At 38.7% G+C, this 15,037-nt stretch overlaps 1 long non-coding RNA gene across 1 annotated transcript in view; it reads right to left on the reverse strand.

Moving 5' to 3' along the window:
• The window catches only part of LOC125415217 (uncharacterized), a 55,652-nt gene that overhangs the window by 10,227 nt on the left and 30,388 nt on the right, over positions 1 to 15,037 (reverse strand). The gene's annotated exons all lie outside the window — the stretch shown is intronic.

Genomic DNA, 15,037 nt, shown 5'->3' on the forward strand with positions numbered 1-15,037 from the left:
TAGGATCCTCCACTATGAGTATCTTCTTTTATCAATAGGGGTGCTATGCTGAAGAATAGAAAGGCTAACAACACAACTGGTAAATGAAGGAGATGAGTACCTAACCGTTAACCGTATCAAACCTGAAAGGTCACCTTAACCTCACAAAGACCAATAAAATGCTTACCGATGAAAACATCACAGAAGAATGTCTCGGAGTAATCCATATGAACGAAAGTATAACGATTTCTTCTATAGATGTCCCTCTCTCCACACTGTATCTGCTCTTCATTAGTTCTAAAAATCAGACTCTGGCATGCATTGACTCAATCAATATTTGTTCTTTGTTGGTTTCTAATTTTCTTTTTATTACAAATCCAAAGCATGAAGAAACTGGCAGATACTTCACCCAAGGAGAGTGCCCTTGTATCTTGCTTTTCTTGTTCAGGACTGTGTGCTCACCTGTGGATCCTACGGGAACGAGATTCTTAAGATCCACAAATACTGCTACTAAGAGTCTATCTTCTGGGCCTGGGGTTGGGAGATTATCAATCCAACAGTCCTATAGCCTTGTTTACAATACAGAATAGTATAGTTGGCAAGGCAAACAGCAGAATGGGGCCCAGTTTTGTTCAAGATTTCTCTCTGATCAAGAAGGTGATTTATTTCTGGCTTGATATCTCTTGTTATTTCAACATGGAACAAAAGATTGTCAAGGCTTTAGATTTTTAACAATAGAGTAAGGAACTTGCCTATACAGTTATATAAAGAAATTTAATGTTTATAAACTCTTGTCCTTGCTGGGATTTTGTTAATTTTCTCTAACTTATCCAAGTGTTTTCATTTCTAATTATATTCTGAGTTTATTCACAGTTTCTCAACATAAACATAAATTTGATTGATGACTATATTAAAAAGTACAATGACAATAATTCCTAACCAGTGTGAGGGTTTTTGATTTATTTTTGTTTTGTTTTCTAGGTTTTTTGACACAGAGTTTCTCTATTTATCCCTGACTGTCCTACAACAGCCTTGTAGACAAGGCTGGCCTCAAACTCAGAGGCCTGCCTGCTTGTCTCCTGAGTGCTGGGATTAAAGATGTGCACCACCACCACCTGGCTAAAATTTTAGTGGATTTTATCATCATTATTATCAATTACAAAGTTACTCAAAGCAATTGGGATTTTAGATGTTGCTTTACTTATCTTTGTTGTTTTCTAGACAAGGTTTTTCTTTGTAGCCCTGATTATCCTGGATCTTGCTCTGTAGACCAGGATGTCCTCACATTCAGAGATCTGCCTGATTCTGGGATTAAATGCATGTGCTAAATCACACCACCAGGCTAATGTGAGTTTTATATACAACTGAGAAATAGTATTTTTTTTCTGTTTCTATAGCTTTATCCTTTATGGAGGACTACTCTTGAAAAGAAGTGTTTGGTGATACATGTCAAATAAATGGAATTACAGGCAATAAATCACACTATTTCAGTAGTAATATAGTTATTTAATTTGAAGACTTTGATTATTGTGTTTTAAAAACTGTGGTCATATGTTTTAAGGAATCTTATTATGCTATGAGTATTAGCCAAATTTGAGAATGTCTCCTTATGGAACAAATTCACTTGGTTTATATGTACTTTGTTTTCCACTGGGCATTATTTCAGCATCAGTAATCTTATTACCCATTCCCCCACTGCTGCCTTATGTAAAGAACACTAAAAGTCTCCAGTTAGATGAGAATGTCCATTTATTCTGATTGTTTCTAAGGTATCATAGCAGCTGGCAGTCACACACATAGTCATAAGAACACTATATGGCCATTGTCCTTCTTGTATGACTTTGGCTTTCCCAACCCCATGTCACTAGTAATTTATTATGACATGTTACCAAATAAATCTGATACAAGAGTTCAAGAATACTCCAAAATTTTAAATAATAAAAACAGGACTTAAAAATGGAATTCCTTTAAGAAAGACTAATTTTCTAGCCAGAAAGTCTGTGTAAGTTATGGGAAGCAATACTCTCTTGAAAGATTCCACAAATAACTGCTAACACAACACTTAGATCTTTCAGGTTTTAGTAATGCAGGTTCTGATAAGTGAATATGTTCATGAATTTCTTCACTGGGTTGGATTAACCTAGAGGAAAGCTGTACAAGAAAGTCACATGAGATGGCAAACATAAGAAGATGTATGAATTCAATATCTAGGCAATCGTTTCTCTTTAGGAAATACACGGTTCCAAAATCCCTTTGCTAAAAATTAAAGCAAAACCATGTATAAGTAACTTCTAACCCCAGCATCATTTCTGATGAGGAGAGAATAGAAAAAAGCCACCATGGCCATCAGCCCTGAGAGGTGTGGCCGCAGTATTCAGAGACTGTCTTCTGTGATCTCTCCTAGTTCTAACTGGTCTCCCGAGGCACTGAGGATGCTCTGTGTTTGTCACACTTGAAGGGATCTTGGCATAAACTGTTTACAGCTGTTTGGATCCTTAGCCTATAATACAAAGGGCCTGCTGGGTCTGACATTTGCTGATGCAGCCTTGGAGTCAATGGAAAAGTCTGGCTTCTTTTCTGAGGTTCCCATAGTGTAGAATCTACAGACTGTAAAATATACAAGAGGTTAAGAATCGCCCTTGCCTCAACCAACTGTCTTTTCCAAGGGGACTCCAGGATTCTGGGTAATTCTTCTTTCTTCTTTCTTCTTTCTTCTTCTTTTCCTTCTCCTTCTCCTTCTCCTCCTCCTCCTCCTCCTCCTCCTTTTCTTAAAGAGCTCTGGAATATTTTCACCTTCTGGATTTGAATAAAGTTTTCCACAACATAAGCACTACAATATCACCTAGATTTATCACAAAAAGAGATTGTGATGGGGATCCCACAGCAGAGGCGGCAGAATGGTAAATTGTAGGATGAATACAGGGTACAAGCATCTGATGCCTTTTCTTCCTCCTCCTTTCTCTGTTTCCTCCCCGCCCCATTTATAGTCTCATAGTGTTTCATTTTACTTTGTTTAATTAATTTGAATTCATTGCCAACTCTTGAAAATTAGGATATTTCATGTTTGGAAAAATCCAAGCAAAATACCAGACTATTGCATTCCCTGGCAGCACAAAGTCTGAGTTCCTACCTGGCAACAAATGAGGGTTGGGCAGCGGCTGCCATCCGATGGTTGCTTGAATCCTGAATGCCAAAGACTCACCGAAAGGTTCTTGCTTATGCTTGCTCCAATGGGCTCCACTGCACCCTTCCATTAGCAACATTATTATAAGTAGAACATGCTTTTAAATATTTATTTCTAACAGCAAAGAACAATTGTTCTAATAAAGAATAATAAAGATATGCAGAACACAACACTCTTGTTTGAATGATAATGTGTTCTTTATTTTGCATATTTTTCTCTTAAAGAAATTATTATACATACACTCAAGATGTCCTCATTCCTTCCAATTTGCAATCATCTTTCTGCATGTATGTTGGCAACCACGATCTTCATTCTAACTTGTTTGTTCATTCGTCTGATTTTCTCTTACCTTTGTCTCCATATAACTGTCACTGAAGCATGGAAATAGATTCACAACATCTCTTTGTCTAAAATTCGATGTTCTGTTGAATTATAACCAATTCTGAACTCTTTTTAATGAAGACCCTCTCATTCCATTTGTCATTCTCCCTTGGTTATTATTGAGCTAGAGTTCTTATATCTCTTAATCACTTCCTGAGCCTTCTTACTATTCCAAATAGTCTCTCCATCTCAGATGAACCCCATGCTGCCGTTTCTAGTGTTTCATGTGAGGAGTAATAATCACACCCTGAAAGAAGGCTGTTTATCTGATTCTGTTTCTTTACTGAAATATAAATTTTATAAAGGCAGGGCCCGACTCTGTCTTATTCCTGACAACATCCTCATCACTTATACTGGTACCTGACACTTAATGTTTCAGTGAATAAATGAAAATTATTCTTCCTTTTTCGAGATGAAAGTTTCCCAGTATGTAAGCCCTGCATTCCATCCTTCTGTTCTGAAAGGACGAGATGTGTTATCAAGTGTTGGAAAACTGACCAAGAATAAGAATATGGGCAGATTTATCTTGACAGCTGTGGAAAATAAATACAATTCTTCCGAATTTTTCAGGAGATAAAAGTTAGTGCATCCCTCACTTAGACATCCCCATACACTGTGCAACTTTCTAAGTGAGCTGGTCCATGGATGTCAGCTTGTATTAGGTTATGCATTCTCACCAGTTCTCTGTGTGAATACAGCATCCCAGCATTAGACTATATCCATCCTTGTGGTGCTATTCTTGTTCAGTAGTTCCAGGACCTTCCTTAGACATGAATAATTGGGAAAGACAGAGTTCTGGTATCACTGTGGGAGACAGAGTCCCTTTTGCAGATTCGTGGACTCATCAACACAAGAAATTAAAAATAGACTTGAAGAGAAATTCAAAAGTGATGTCTTCAGTTATAGAAAGAGGAAACAAACAACAAAAGAAGGTACAAGGCAGCTAGAGCCTTTAGCAGCTTCCTGGAGACATGGTCACGCTTTCTGATACAGAAGTCAAGCAATCTATGAGGTTCCACAGTGAAAGTCTGCGGGTTCTTATATGGTGAGAGTTGGGTAGCTGTAAGGGGACATTTTAGAAAGAATGAGAATGCATGTGTGCCAGCACAAGCAATATTAGGCAAAGGGAGAAGAGAGATAGAAAATGCAGGGAAGGGAGAAGGCAGGCTTAGCAGTAAGTCTGAGAGTAACCCTACAGAAAAAGGGTCTTTGTGGGATATATGCACACAGCTCATTGCGGAACCAGCTATTACTCCCATTATCTTATCATATCTTTAGGTATAGCATATTCATTTTTATGCTTTGGCTTTGATCTGGTCTGCTTGTGGTCATGGAACAGGTTTCCTGCCCTTATTGGGTAAGGGAAACAACTGCTATTTAGATCAAAATGGTATAACTGGTCAGTGATCAAACTCTCTGTATGTGGGCATGGGGGCTACTGATCATCAACCACGCTATTTGTGTCAAAGCTTGTTAATATGTTTGCAGTCCTACACTCCCATAAGGCCTTTCCAACATGGGCCTGGCGTTCTATCACTGGTACCTGAATCTTGGGAATCCTTGGTCCATGCCATTTTACCCCCTTCAGCCAAAACCCTCCTACAATCCATGGACTCTTCCTTTCATAATTATTCAAGTTTATTTCTTTTCAAGAAAATAAAAGTGTCTCAGAAAATGGTAGGTTTGCTATCTTGACCCTGGCAATGTAACACTTGCATGCCCTATCTTCAGGCTCCAGAAAACCTAGTCCTTCAAAACATTGGGTCATTCAGTCCTCCTCTGCAGTATGAATCAAGCTGAGGCCTCTACTGTGATAGCTATCGTGGGCAGGGAAGAAGCCAGGATTTGGATGGGGACTGAAATGAAAAGTGACTCAACAGCTGGGTCTGAAAGGCCCTGTCTGGTGCAGGAGAAGTATCTGTAATCTGTCAATCCTGTTTTAAATAAACGCTGATTGGCCAGGCAGGAAGTATAGGTGGGAAAACCAGACAGGAAGTAGAAATGATGCAATGAGAACAGTAGAGGTCTGGGAAGGAGAAAGTTGATTCCTCCCAGTCCTGCATAGATCACTGAGGAAGCAGGATGTGACCTGCACACTGAAAAAGGTACCGAGCCATATGGCTAAAATCGATCAGAATAATGGGTTAATATAAGCGACAAGAACTAATAAGTAGCCTGACCTAATGGGCCAATCAGCTTTATAACTTATAGAGATCTCAGTGTGATTTTCTTTGGGGCTAAACAGTTGTGGGGTACCGGGTGGGACAGAAACTCCCAACAAGCAAGCTGGCCTCCATGTTATACCTGTCCAAGTCAAGATTAAGGTCATCGTGGTCCTGGGAGTCACCACTCTGTTCCGAATCTATAAGTGGAATTAGTAATGGGTCCCAGAAAACAATGAATGCTTAACTCCATGGAATTGTTACTGTTTTATCTAGTCACATGAATGATAACTTCTGGGAATGAATAGATAAACAATGGAGAGACCATCACCAACAATCCACATTCAAGCAGGACAACAAGTCAGCCTTGACCCCTTCCTCTGCCACGTGCCTTTAAAAGGGTCAGGGGGCTCACCCTTGTTTTCATGATCAAGTCTGGCTATTTCCAAGGTTATAAACTCTGCAGCTTAAAGGATGATCTATGTCTGGGTTGTCCTTCTAGCACCTCCATCAGCGTTCCTACGCTGGCTCGCACCTGCAGAGCTCTCTGCCAGCTTCAAGATGAGCACTGCAGCTCTAAGCTGTATACTTTCATAATGCCCCATGAAATGTCCAAAAGGGCACACAACCCTGTTTCTGTCACATTTTCAGTTGAGGGCAAATTTTCCAAAGGGCTCGCAGCAAATCTTCTATTACAGTAGGCCTAGTATTTCCTGTTTTTATAGGATCAATGATAAGAGAAATTGAATAATCATTACGGGTTTACATGAATCAACATTCATTCTGGGTGCAGAAATGAGTTGCCTATTAGTTGCCATACTGCCAAATACCTGAACAAAATGAGCTCTATTTAGAGGGCATGGAATGAGATGAAGAATAGGTATTGAAGAGACAGTGTTAGCAATTAAAAGTGAGCATCTCAACGACTCTCTTACATCCCCATGGCCTCCGGTTTTACTCTGCTTATGAGTGTTCCTTGCCTGGGGGAGTGTGTCCTCCAGAAGAAATTCTCAAGTTATGAAACAGGAAGTGGACGAGCGCCAACTTCCTCCTGACTAGAACATTTCTGAGAGAGTTCTGAGTATTCACAAGTATGATGCCAGTTACCATAGTGATTAATTACTCATTCCTGCTCCTTTCCTCATCATTCCTCATACTGTATCCTGTATCCCGAGGTTACACCAAAATCTTTGATTTAAAGATGAATTTCAGAAAAACTAAAGTCAACAACCAAGAGTGGCTGTCACCTGAACTCAGATGCTCATCCTCTCTGATGTCGTCCTTCACATTCAAGCAGAAGTTACTTCTTCCTTTGTGGGACTCTTATATAACATAAAGCACAAAATACCATATTTTGAGTATAATCCTTTCCTATTGCATTGTGATTTTTTTTAAAAGTCAGCAGTCTTTTATTACAGTATCTGGTAGATAGTAGGTACTGACCCAACGTCTCACACATGAGCAGAGTCCACAGAGCCCAGTTTATGCTTCCTGAGCCAGAGACTCCGCGAAAAACGTTGAAAAGGAACCATAATTCTTGGAATACCCAAAACAGGCCCTTGCTTGTCATCACTTCCATTACTCTCTGCTTCAGCTATTGCCTCAGAGGTGAAATATCTGGGCTTCCCCAGCCACACAAGATATTCACGTGGGGTAAATATGCTCTCTGTAAGTTTAAGTCCCTCAAGACATTTATTTTCTTTGCTCGCGTTTCAACATTCCCCATCTCTGATGCAGAGCTTTTAACCTAAACATTTCCTTACACATGGCAGATCGTCTCCAGACACACTGAACTCCTCACTGTGAAAGCCCAGAAATCCCTGGACTAAAATATGGGCTGCAGGGCAGAGGGCTCCACCGCTGCCGCAGAGAGGGAACTTTATTTGAGGAACTCTAATTCTTAGTGACATATTTAGTATATTTCCATTTCTTTCTCTTAACTTTATTGCCTCATCAGTAAAACTGAAACTGTCTCCAAGTATTGAAACAGAGTATTTGGGATATAGGAACTCAGCGGGCACTGAAGGGGCCACTGTACTAATTCTAAAATTTTAAAGGCTCCCTGGTAAAAATATAGAAACATAGTTAATTGTTATTAAAATAGATGACAGTTACTGCTGTAAAATGACAGTGAAAGGGAAAAAAAGAGAAGCAAATAAGGAATCATGAGTCAAATATTTTCAGATCAGTTCAGACCCAGAGTTATGCCTATGTAGTAAGTGTCCTCATTGGGTTAGCATTGGCATAGTCACAGCTGTTTTGATGACACTGGGCTCTCAGACTGATGCCCAGTTGGCATTCTGCTGTATTAACTAAACAACAGTTATGGGAGTATGGAGAAAGGGTAAGGTTGCCTCAAAGGCCACACAGAGCGAACTGAGAGATGAGTGGTGCCCTAATGTTCTGTCTTGCAATTGCAGGGCATGAGGCAAGAAGTTATTGCAGTCGACACTGAGGTGTAGTTAATGGAGAACTGATGGTAGAGTTCCGTGCACACTTAATTTTAGGCTGCTTTCATTCATACGCATTCTTTTAAAGGAGCAGCAACTGATTTCTATTCATTATCTTTTATCTTCTAAAACATCCCTGTAGTGAAGTTCTTAAAAGTTGAACATAATATCTATGTTCTTAAAGACAAAATAGCGTAACTAAGAATTCATGATGTCAGCACATAAAGAGAGCTATTGCCTAACACTAAAAAATAGAAGATATTTATTTAGCTAATATTTATTAATTTTAACCTGCGTTCCTGTACTCTACTAGCTAATGGATATCTACAGTTAACAAACAATATGATCAGTCTTCAAGATGTATTCCATCCAATCGGAATGGAGTATTTTTTAAAAAAAATGAATGGAATCATTAAACATTGTGGAAAGTTGGTAAAGGACGCATTCAGGATGTAAAACAGATTAAAATGGGAACTACTTTTAGGTTGGGCAGTAGTCAACATTTGAGGTGACATACCTGAAGTTAGGGAAAGAGATGAACTGTGCTCTGGGTTGGCACATAAACAGTGGAGGGGGTACAGCTTGGCTCTCTTGAGCAAGCGATGGGGAGCCAGTTTGGGAAAATTAAGTGAGTGATCGGGGCAGGAGATGACGCAAAGGCCTGGTAAAAGCTGCTTTCATCTTTGAGTAATTACAACTCTTCCTTCCCTTGAGAAGTGGTAGGACTGGGAAACTGACATTGTTTTATTAGTAACGTTAGTACAAGTTCCATCGATTACATTCAAAGTTTATACAGCTATAACGCTGAGCATGTGTTGTTCTACAAAATTCTTATATCATATATTCTGTCAAAAGAGATATGTGCATGTTGATTTTTCTTTTGTGAATTAGAAAATGGTCAAAGGCTTCTTCTCAGAAACCCATATAATAAATATTATAACTAGATTTGTGGGGGAGTACTTGGGATTACACTTTGGGGCTTGTACATGCAAGGCAAGCACTCCACGACTGAGCTATCTCTCTAGCTGGTCTCTTTTGTTTTATGCTGATATCATGTTTCCCTAGGTTGTTCAGTCTGACACTGAACTTACTCTGCCATTCAGGCAGTTCTTGAACTTATGACACCCTTTTCTCAGCACTTAGAATAGCTGGTGTTACAGATCTGCTACACCAACAGTGGATTGTAATTAGATTTAAAAGCTATTATTCATGTGGATTATGAAGGGGCAGTCAAGGTTGCACGACATACCATTAACTTTGAAAGAAGCTGGTAAAGATGTTCTCTGAATCATATTTACAAAACTTTAACATAAATGATCTCTGCTTCATCTGGGGAATAAGAGTAACAACTGCAATACGTCAGATGCTTCAAACTATTTAGTTTTACTTATTGTCATTATGTGTGGATGTAATTATATAATGTATGAGCATATTTGTATGTGTGTTTGTGTACATGAATGTGGGTACATGCACCAACACATTTCTATGGAAGTCAGAATTCAACTTTGTGGAATCAATTCTCTGATTTTACTGCTAAGCCATCTTACTTGCTCCATCTTCTGATATATCTATATTTATATCTACCTACATACATCAGAAGTCTGATGAATTATGTAGACAAAATTTCACTATTACTCAATATTAACTTGACCTATTTTTAATTATTTTGGCTGATTTCTTTATCACAGAAAAAAATAAATAATTTCTATGCATTTCTTAAAGAGAAAACAGTTATGGTTAGATAAGAGATAGAGAGAGAGGTCCTATTATACCTGGCTTTGATATCAACAGTTTTGAAACTGGATTTTGGTCTGAATGCTATTGATAGCTACTGAAAATCTTACCAAACTGTGGTTAAACTGTTTGGAGAGTCAGTAAATTTTAAGATGTAGTGCCTACCTGCGATTGCTAGGGGTCTTTGCTGGGGTCGTCCTTGTAGGTTTCTGGAAGTTTCCCTTACACTAGTTTTCTACCTGACCCTGAAATACCCCCCTTTCCTTGTTGGCTCTTTCAGTAATCTCCCCCTTTGCACCCACCTGATCCCTTATGTTCCCATCCCCATCTGCCACCAGTCCACCCACAAAATTTCTCCTATTTCCTCTTCCCAGGGAGATCCAAGTGGGTCCTCCTTGCTACCTAGTGTCTCTGGATCTGTGAGTTGTAGCATACTTTCCAGCTAATATCCACTTATGAGTGAGGACATGCCATATTTGCTTTTCTGGGTCTGGGTTACCTTACTTGAAGAAGGACACTAAAAAGAAATCCCACACTAGCTCAGAACTGAGTATAATAAAGGGTTGTTTATTTAGGGGTAGATTCACAGATCACAGTCCTCTTCACAAAGAGGGAATAGGACCCAAATCACACCACTGGAAGAGAGGGTGTGCTTTACATTGGCATTTATAGCATAATAGGCTATGCCCAAGTGGGTGGTTAACTTAAAGTCTACTGGGGGTAGGAATTCCTACAGCAAATCAGGGTGGGTTTTTTTTCCTAGCTCCATCCATTTGCCTTCGAATTTCATGATGTCATTGTTTTTAACAGCTGAGTAATACTCCATTTTCTTTATCCATTCTACAGTCAAGGGCCATCTAGGCTGTTTCCAGGTCTGGCTACTACAAATAAAGCTGCTATGAGCATAGCTGAGCACGTGTCCTTGTGGTGCACATATGTAGACTGAACTTCTCGTCTCCTGTAACCAGGCAAGATTATCAGCGGAAGTACTAGGGCACCAGCCCAGCTACATAAACTTCAGCCTACAGTCTGTCCTGTCTATGGGATGTGCTGAGGTATGGGTGGCACAGAGATTGTGGGAGTGGCCAACCAATGGCTGGTCCAGCCTGAGACCCATGCCATGAGGTTGAGCCCATCCCTCAACCTACCTGGAGTTCCAGGACCCAGAATTCTGGGCTGGATTGCCCAGAAACTAGTATAGAATGAAACACAACTGGAGATAAAAATTGTCAATGTAATGATGTCTAGCAATATTCTGCTATACTTAAAGATTGGTACCTAATCCAGCAGTCAGAAAGGCTTCATCCAGTAACTGATGGAAACAGATGCAGAGGCCCACAGTCAAACATTAGGCCAAGCTTGGGAAATCCTGCTGAAGAGAGGAATAAATAATTGTAGGAGTCAGAGGGGTCAAGGATACAAGCAAACAAGTGTGTTTCTGATACTTAAGGACCTAGTTGCTACAATGTTTAAAAAGCTCTGATGAAAAAAAAGATTAATCTCTTCTTAATAAAATATTGCTATAATTCAATAATGGTTTTAAGTTGTTAATATTATATATAATGGATATTAATAGATACTTAGCAAAAAATCTTGAGCTTTTCTGTTTTTACTCTTTTGAGATCTGGTCTCACTATATAGTTGAGGATGTCCTAAAACTCTCAACACTGTTCAGCCATTTAAGTGCTGGCTGAACAGGTATATTAAAGAAGATAGAAATATATACATTTTCATAGGGAGTAGAAACACAGTGCTGCAAATAAACAGACACGCCTCATTAACAGAAAAAGACTTCTCTTTCTAAGACTATGACGAATAAAGGAAATATTAAAGACAATTCTTAGTTATAAGATTCGCTAAACTATTCTGTGGCTACATTGACAAGAAATAGGTTTAACATTAATTTATAGGAAACATTGTGATATTTTATTCAAGTTATTACTTTAAGGTAAATGACATTGGCTGACATTTTAAAGTTAGAATCCAGTCTTAGCATGTGTTCTAAGAGTCTTGTAGATTAATATTCAAATATAATCAGAAATAGAGAAAGCAGTGTGATTATTAATTCAGCACTGAAGAAAACAAAACGCTTGCTCTAAGTATTTCACAGCCTAACTTTGACAAATGAGGCCCATGAGGGAAGTAGGATGACCAGAAGGTGCTGGAATTGGATACATACATCCATTGCTACATTATAGCTTGCTGATCCATGAGATCTCAAAGCAAACGCATATTACCAGGAATGAGCAACTCCCCTGAGGGCTATGTGTACATGTGTAAAAATAACGGAATCTGAACACAAGCGTTTGTGCTTCGTCAGTTAGTCTGAAATTCGATCTTATCCACTCAAGCCCAGAGAAATGTGCTGTTTAAAAAATAATAATAAAATAAAATTAAAAAATTCCCTCTCCAGGATCAAAATATTAGTATTACCATAGATGTGCCCACTTTCCTAGGCATTCTCCATTTTAGATGTTCTTAATAGAACTTTGACATTGCATCTAATCAATCCATGTTAAAGGGGAAGCAAGAGGACTTGACGTTTCTTCTGGAAAATCACACATGTCAGTATAAAATCTGAGCATTTGCCACAGAGTTGTTCTGTATTAAGTGAAAACTGCTGTTTAAAGAAACAACAAAATATTTCCTGAAGAAGATTTGGAACTTTTTATCCAACTTAATTTGATATAAAAATGCCAAAAGTGAGGCAGGATAATAGATAGCCTTTTCTGTGTTGGTAATTATGCACTGAATGAAATTGCGTTTGTTGTTTGTGTCTTTGTTCTTTCCGTGACACAGTTCATCCCATATTAAATATAACTTTAAAACAATATACTTTGAAGACAGTAATTATTAAAAACTTAGCCAAGGGGAAAAACTCAGCTAAGATTTGGGTAGACTAGGCTAATTGGACAACTAGACATAGCATCTTCTAGACAGTCTGTGGTTGCACTGTGGGTAGCTTGCAACTGTTCTTGAGATAGAAATATTATATAATAGCAAGAAGAACTGCAACTCTTGATAATTTATCCTGATAGAATAGTTGTTTGCAGTGCCAATATCATCAATTTTGGAATTTCAATATTTAAGAGGATGTTTTATATAGACTGCCCTCCCTCTATTATACACTGATTTGTACTGGCCAAAAGATGATCACTGACACTCTTAATCCAATCTGTATTTATTCAGTTTTTATGAGCTATAAACACACGTTTGAATTAAAATCATATGTGGCAGAGTCACATCTAGTGACAATAGATTAGACAGATTATCATAAAAAAGCAAAGTCATAGGCATCTGCCCATCTTGCCTCACAACAGCCAAGTCTCTGGTGGCCAGACAGAGACTAAGGTTTTCTTTGATTTCACTCTTCTCCTCTGCCCAGCTTTTGTGTATGAATAGCTTTAGGTATTAGTCCTGGATCCTTTTCTAGTGTCTGTCTAGACCCTATTCCTAAACTAAGCATTGTGCTCACTTATTGGGATCTAAATAGCAGCTCTAGAACACACCACTCCCCTGAACTCCTTCTCATCCTTACTTGAATATATGTCTTTATTCAAGCCTAGCTTTCATGGGGTGACCTTTCACGAATGTGAATGTGATCATCCATCTTTTCTGGTTGAATATCTTCATTGGCTTCCACTTCTCTCAGAATAAAATTCAATATCCTTACTACGCTAAGTATTCTAAAGGCGCTGCCTTGACATTTTCTAACTCCTAACTTTCTTTCTCATGGTTCACAGCATTTCTGGGCTTTCAGCTCCTGAGAACAAGCAATAGCATTTGCTTTCTGCAGGACTGGACACATTTGTGCTACTCCTTCCCCGCACTTCTTCCCAAGGACTGGCTCATCTTCCATACCTGTGTCAAGGTGACAAGATGAAGGTCTCATGACTTCCTCTGAAAATCTTCTGAAGACCCCTTCTGTTCGCTGAACCCTCACACCAATTATTATTCTTCTGACTATTTTCTTCTTTCCTCTTTCTTCTTTCCCTAGACTTGGCTTCATATTCACCACGTATTCTTGTTTTTCTATACTGCCTAGGCAAGCCCTATTTTCTCTTCAATTATATACTTCAAAGACACCTTGAGTACTAGACTAGGGTCACTGTAACAAGAATGCAAGAAAAAGGAAAGAATCTTCCATCTTTAATGATACTAGAAATGTCATTTGACCACTAAGGACCTTTTTAAAAAGGATTTTTTTTTCAGAAAAAAAGTGTCTTTTTAAAAATGAAGGTTCATTTTTTGTCTATATCTGTTAATATTAGAAGAAAATATTAATATTAAAATAGACTAAGAGATACAGATTGTTATAAAAGGGTTGATAAATGGAAGCATGAAAAAGTTTCACTTAGGGGCAAGACCATGTGGAGCAGGGGGCCTCATTTGATCACTCTTCATAGGCTGAGTTCAGCAACAGGAGTGCCTGAAGGCCATTCCTTTGCCTTTAAGAGACTCAAGAGTCAAACTTTATGGGACAGCTTTTGGCCTACTATCTACCAGCTGAGACACTCAGTACGATGCCTGAGTTAATTTTCTTATCTATAAAACTGAATTACTTCTGACCTCATAAGAATCTGGAATCTGAGCAACTCACACTTGTGCAACAATTAGAAGAGGAGGTCTACTAGGGAGAGCTCAGCGCTATTACTTCACTTTCTGAAGGTCTCCCACTCAGAATTCAAGGCTGTAGGTTAGGCTTCAGTGCCTCTTGCAACACTTAAAGGTTACTCTGTTTCTAGTCTGGTTTTTCTTCAAGTCTTTGTGTCTCTATACTATGAATTTGCTTTGATCACTCATGAAATACTCACTACCAACCACCAATTGGTAAGCTCCATAAGAACGGCTGATACCCCACTCAAGTACTTCTTATTTCTCTTTAAAGAGTCAAGGTTTCTGTACCAGCTGTGCTCATATAAATTGTGAAATTATAAAAATTTTACCTTCTCAGTATAGTTTATTTTCTCTAAGGAACTTTATCGGGCATTCTGGCAACTTAATTTTTGGAAGATCTCAAGAAGAGTTTATATGCTAGTCTCAAATGTTATGCTTTTATAAACTGAAATTTCCTCCAACTGCTTTATTATTGGAAGAGTATTACACCCTCCTTATGTTCCGAGTCTAATGTGAATCTCCCCATCTCG

This window comes from Myodes glareolus, chromosome 19 (assembly GCF_982192425.1).
Source record: "Myodes glareolus chromosome 19, mMyoGla1.1, whole genome shotgun sequence".
Taxonomy (NCBI): domain Eukaryota; kingdom Metazoa; phylum Chordata; class Mammalia; order Rodentia; family Cricetidae; genus Myodes; species Myodes glareolus.